Raw genomic sequence first — 6163 nt, forward strand, 5'->3', positions numbered from 1 at the left:
GGATGGTGATATTTTTTTCATCCAAGGTGAATAACAAGGAAGAATACTAATAAAGTCTGAAATACCAACCCATTTGCTCAAGAAATTTCCTTAGTAGTTATAACTTTTATCCATTATTTAACTTCTTTTGAAATATGTGATAATTTTTAATGGCCAGAGGCCTCCAATGGAGAGCTACATTAAACAAGATCAATTGCTATTTATCTGGCTTAGAAAAATATTCCCAAATTTCTGCAGTATTGTAAAACATTTTGAATAACCTTTAAAGCTTTAAGTCTTATAAAATTTGATGTTCAGTTCCTTTCAGTCGCTCAGTCTTGTCTAACTCTTTGCGACCCCATGGACCACAGCACACCAGGCCTCCCTGTTCATCACCAACTCCCATAGTTTACCCAAACCCATGTCCATTGAGTCGGTGATGCCATCCACCATCTCATCCTCTGCTGTCCTCTTCTCCTCGCACCTTCAGTCTTTCCCAGCATCAGGGACTTTTCAAATGAGTCAGCTCTTTGCATCAGGTGGCCAAAGGATTGGAGTTTCAGCTTCAACATCAGTCCTTTCAATGAACACCCAGGGCTGATCTGCATTAGGATGGACTGGTTGGATCTCCTTGCAGTCCAAGAGACTCTCAAGAGTCTTCTCCAACACCACAGTTCAAAAGCATCAATTCTTCTGCGCTCAGCTTTCTTTATAGTCCAACTCTCACTCCATACATGACTACTGGAAAAACTATAGCCTTGACTAGGCAGTCCTTTGTGGGCAAAGTAATGTCTTTTTAATATGCTGTCTAGGTTGGTCATAACTTTTCTTCCAAGGAGTAAGCGTCTTTTAATTTCATGGCTACAGTCATCATCTGCACTGATTTTGGAGCCACCCAAAATAAAGTCAGCCACTGTTTCCACTGTTTCCCCATCTATTTGCCATAAAATGATGGGACCGGATGCCATGATCTTAGTTTTCTGAATGTTGAGTTTTAAGCCAACTTCTTCACTCTCCTTTCACTTTCATCAAGAGGCTCTTTAGTTCTTCTTCACTTTCTGCCATAAGGGTGGTGTCATCTGCATATCTGAGATTATTGATATTTCTCCTGGCAATCTTGATTCCAGCCTGTGCTTCCTCCAGCCCAGCGTTTCTCATGATGTACTCTTCATATAAGTTAAATAAGCAGGGTGACAATATACAGCCTTGTCATACTCTTTTTCCTATTTGGAACCGGTCTATTGTTCCATGTCCTGTTCTAACTTGCTTCCTGACCTGCATACAGATTTCTCAAGAGGCATGTCAGGTGGTCCCGGTATTCCCATCTCTTTCAGAATTTTCCACAGTTTATTGTGATCCACACAGTCAAAGGATTTGGCATAGTCAATAAAGCAGAAATAGATGTTTTTTTGGAACTGTCTTGTTTTTTCGATGATCCAGTGAATGTTGGCAATTTGATCACTGGTTCCTCTGCCTTTATAAAACCAGCTTGAACATCTGGGAGTTCATGGTTCACATATTGCTAAAGCCTGGCTTGGAGAATTTTGAGCATTACTTTCCTAGCATGTGAGATGAATGCAACTGTGCAGTAGTTTGAACATTGTTTGGCATTGGCTTTCTTTGGGATTGGAATGAAAACTGATCTTTTCCAGTCCTATGGCCACTGCTGAGTTTTCCAAATTTGCTGGCATATTGAGTGCAGTGTTTTCACAGCATCATCTTTTAGGATTTGAAATAGCTCAACTGGAATTCCATCATCTCCACTAGCTTTGTTCATGGTGATGCTTCCTAAGTCCCACTTGACTTCGCATTCCAGAATGTCTGACTCTAGGTGAGTGATCACACCATCGTGATTAACTGGGTCGTGAAGATCTTTTTTGTACAGTTCTTCTGTGTATTCTTGCCAGCTGTTCTTTATATCTTCTGCTTCTATTAGGGCCATACCAATTCTGTCCTTTATCAAGCCCATCTTTGCATGGAATGTTCTCTTGGTATCTCTAATTTTCTGGAAGAGATCTCTAGTCTTTCCCATTCTATTGTTTTCCTTTATTTCTTTGCACTGATCGCTGAGGAAGGCTTTCTTATCTCTCCTTGCTATTCTTTGGAACTCTGCATTCAAATGGGTATGTCTTTCCTTTTCTCCTTTGCTTTTCTTTTCTCTTCTTTTCACAGCTATTTGTAAGGCCTCCTCAGACAGCCGTTTTGCTTTTTTTCCATTTCTTTTTCTTGGGGATGGTTTTGATCCCTGTCTCCTGTAGAATGTCACGAACCTCCATCCATAGTTCATCTGGCACTCTATCAGATCTAGTCCCTTAAATCTGTTTCTCATTTCCACTGTATAATTGTAAGGGATTTGACTTAGGTCATAACTGAATGATCTGGTGGTTTTCCCTACCTTCTTCAATTTCAGTCTGAATTTGGCAATAAGGAGTTCATGATCTGAGCCACAGTCAGCTCCCGGTCTTATTTTTGCTGACTGTATAGAGCTTGTCCATCTTTTGCTGCAAAGGATATAATCAATCTGATTTTGGTGTTGGCCATCTGGTAATGTCCATGTGTAGAGTCTTCTCTTATGTTGTTGGAAGAGGGTGTTTGTTATGACCAGTTTGTTCTCTTGGCAAAATTCCATTAGCCTTTGCCCTGGTTCATTCTGTACTCCAAGGCCAAATTTGCCTGTTACTCCAGGTATCTCTTGAATTCCTACTTTTCATTCCAGTCCCCTATAATGAAAAGGACATCTTTTTGGGGTGTTAGTTCTAGAAGGTCTTGTAGGTTTTCTTAGAACCATTCAACTTCAGCTTCTTCAGCATTACTGGTTGGAGCATAGACTTGGATTACTGTGGTTTTGAATGGTTTGCCTTGGAAATGAACAGAGATCATTCTGTCATTTTTGAGACTGCATCCAAGCACTGCATTTCGGACTCTTTTGTTGACTATGATGGCTACTCTATTTCTTCTAAGGGATTCTTTCCCACAGTAGTAGCTATAATGTCATCTCAGTTAAATTCACCCATTCCAGTCCGTTTTAGTTCGCTGATTCCTAGAATGTCACCATTCACTCTTGCATCTCCTGTTTGACCACATCCAGTTTTCCTAGATGATGGACCTAACATTCCAGGTTCCCATGCAATATTGCTCTTTCCAGCATGGGACTTTACCTCCGTCACCAGTCACACCCACAACTGGGTTTTGTTTTTGCTTTGGCTCCATCTCTTCATTCATTCTGGAGTTATTTCTCCACATTTAACACAGAGTTTGAATCTGCTTTTAAATGCAGGGATGATGTTCTAAAGACAGAGGTTACTTAATATGTTTAGTCATGTATTTATCCAGGAGACATTTATTGAGTGTCTAAGTGACTGTCATAGCTCAGTTGGTAAAGAATCCGCCTGCAATGCAGAAGACCCCAGTTCATTTCCTTAATCGGGAAAATCCTCTGGAGAAGGGATAGGCTACCCATTCCAGTATTCTTGGGCTTCCCTAATGGCTCAGCTGTTAAAAAATCCACCTGCAATGTGGGAGACCTGGGTTCGATCTCTGGGTTGGGAAGATCCCCTGGAGAAGGGAAAGGCTACCCACTCCAGTATTCTGGCCTAGACAATTCCATGGACTGTATAGTCTATGGGGTCACAAAGGGTTGGACATGACTGAGTGACTTTTACTTACTTTACTTAAGTAACTGTGATGTAAGGTAAAAAGTGAAACATCCCCCCCAAGAGATGTATGGATAGACTGTTAATGGAGATAGAAGCCTACCGCTCTAACTGTTCAAGGCAGGGGGCTTGGGAACCTTTTACATGAGCTCCTATGAACTTATGAAAATTCTTCAGTACTTTCATCAAGACAGACTGAAGTGACTTGGCTATACCATGCACATCTGCAGTATTGGTACATAGCTAAATGTAAATATAGTACCTGAAAATGTAGTAGGAGAATAAAGAAATTTTAAGGGCAGTGCTTAAGCTATTAGCTCACAATAATCTCTCTTTGCCCATGTTATTATAGTTAAGATCAAATGCTCTTACCATTTTGAACCAAATTTGAAATTTGGGAGAAGTGGTATACAGCTAATTTTAATGAAAATTTAGTCCACTTTGTTGAACTTGAAAATTCGAAAAGATGTATGTGTGCATAAACAGAATTGTGGGACTTGAAGTCTTGCAGTTTTTATGGAAAAGTAGATGAAGCTCTGAGCCCAGGGCATGTGGTAACACCGTACTTCCCAAGTAGCTCAATTCAAGGGAAAAGTTAGTCTCTCAGTCGTGTCTGACTCTCTGCAACCATAAGGACTGAGACCCACCAGGCTCCTCTGTCCATGGGATTTCCCAGCCAAGAATACTGGGGTGGGGAGCTAAATCTCACGTGTGTATGTGTTCCTGGGCTTTATTCAGACACAATGTGGTACTTCCTTGATAGAAGAAGAAATGAAGGTAGTCAAGTGAAGGAGAGTGTTACTGATTAAGGGCTTAGGTATAGGTTCTTTAGGATCTAATGCTGTAGGTTGATGGAATTTTTTTATTCATATATGATTATCTTTAGAGATACCAAGGGAACATTTCATGCAAAGATGGGCACAATAAAGGACAGAAATTATATGGACCAGTAATTAGCCTCCAACTAATAAAAAGATAAATAAATAAATAAAAATTAAAAAAATTAAAAAAAAATAAAAAGTCACCTTTAGTAGAAAGGTTTATTATATATATAAAAAAAAAAAAAAGAAAGAAATTATATGGACCTAACAGAAGCAGAAGATATTAAGAAGAGCTGCCAAAAATAAAGTGGCTTAAAGCTCAACATTTCAGAAAACTAAGATCATGGCATCTGGTCCCATCACTTCATGGCAAATAGATGGGGAAACAGTGGAAACAGTGACAGACCAAAATCACTGCAGATGGTGACTGCAGCTGTGAAATTAAAAGACGCTTACTCCTTGGAAGGAAAGTTATGACCAACCTAGACAGCATATTAAAAAGCAGAGATATTACTTTGCCAGCAAAGGTCCATCTAGTCAAAGCTATGGTTTTTCCAGTAGTCATGTATGGATGTGAGAGTTGGACTATAAAGAAATCTGAGTGCTGAAGAATTGATGCTTTTTTTTTTTTTTTTAACAGTCAAAATTTTATGTATTTATGCATTGGACTTTAGGTTTCTAGAGGCAAGTACATTCATTCAGTAAATATTTACTGATTGCCTAAGATTTTACTAGGCATTAGTGGAGAAATGTGAGAATACAAAGACAGTTATATTCTCTGCCCTTAAGACATTTACAACTGAGTTGGAGACACATAAATGCATACAAATACATTTTATTGCTATGTAACAACTATGCTAATTCGCTTCTTTGCAACCCCATGGACTTTAGCCCTCCAGGCTCCTCCGTCCATGGGATTCTTCAGGCAACCATACTGGAGTGGGTTGCCGTGAATTGATGCTTTTAAACTGTGGTGTTGGAGAAGACTCTTGATAGTCTCTTGGACTGCAAGAAGATGCAACCAGTCCATCCTAAAGCAGATCTAGCCCTGGGTGTTCATTGGAAGGATTGATGTTGAAGCTGAAAGTCCAATACTTGGGCCACCTGATGCGAAAAACTGGCTTATTTGAAAAGACCCTGATGCTGGGGAAGATAGAATGTGGGAGAAGGGGAAGACAGAGGACGAGATGGTTGGAGGGCATCACTGACTGAATGGATGAGTTTGAATAAAGCCTGGGAGTTAGTGATGGACACGGAGGCCTGGCGTGCTGCAGTCCATGTGGTGGCAAAGAGTCCGACACGACTGAGCGACTGAACTGAGCTGATGATTACCCTGACAAGATTTTAGAATGCAGTTATGGCAAGCTCATTGCACTAATTGTGTTTTACTCTAATTCCTTTTCTTTTTACCCTCTCTCCCTCCCCTCTTCTCTTCCTTCCTTCTGCTTCCCTCTCTCCTTCACTCCCTCCATTCTTTTTGTTACAAACTCTGCAATAAGGGCATCATGGAAGTGAGTGGAGAATGTTGTCAAATGACAAAATAGGATTAAAGTAGTAAAGAAAGAGTGTGGACTTAGCAGAGATAAAACTTGTCACCACTTAATTTAGTACTTCTATCATATTTCTACTGTATTAAGATATTTAATCTATAAATTGTTTGGGAACCTAAATTATCTAGGTAATTATTTTGATACTCTTCCGTATTTGCAA

This window comes from Cervus canadensis, chromosome 3, assembly GCF_019320065.1.
Source record: "Cervus canadensis isolate Bull #8, Minnesota chromosome 3, ASM1932006v1, whole genome shotgun sequence".
Taxonomy (NCBI): domain Eukaryota; kingdom Metazoa; phylum Chordata; class Mammalia; order Artiodactyla; family Cervidae; genus Cervus; species Cervus canadensis.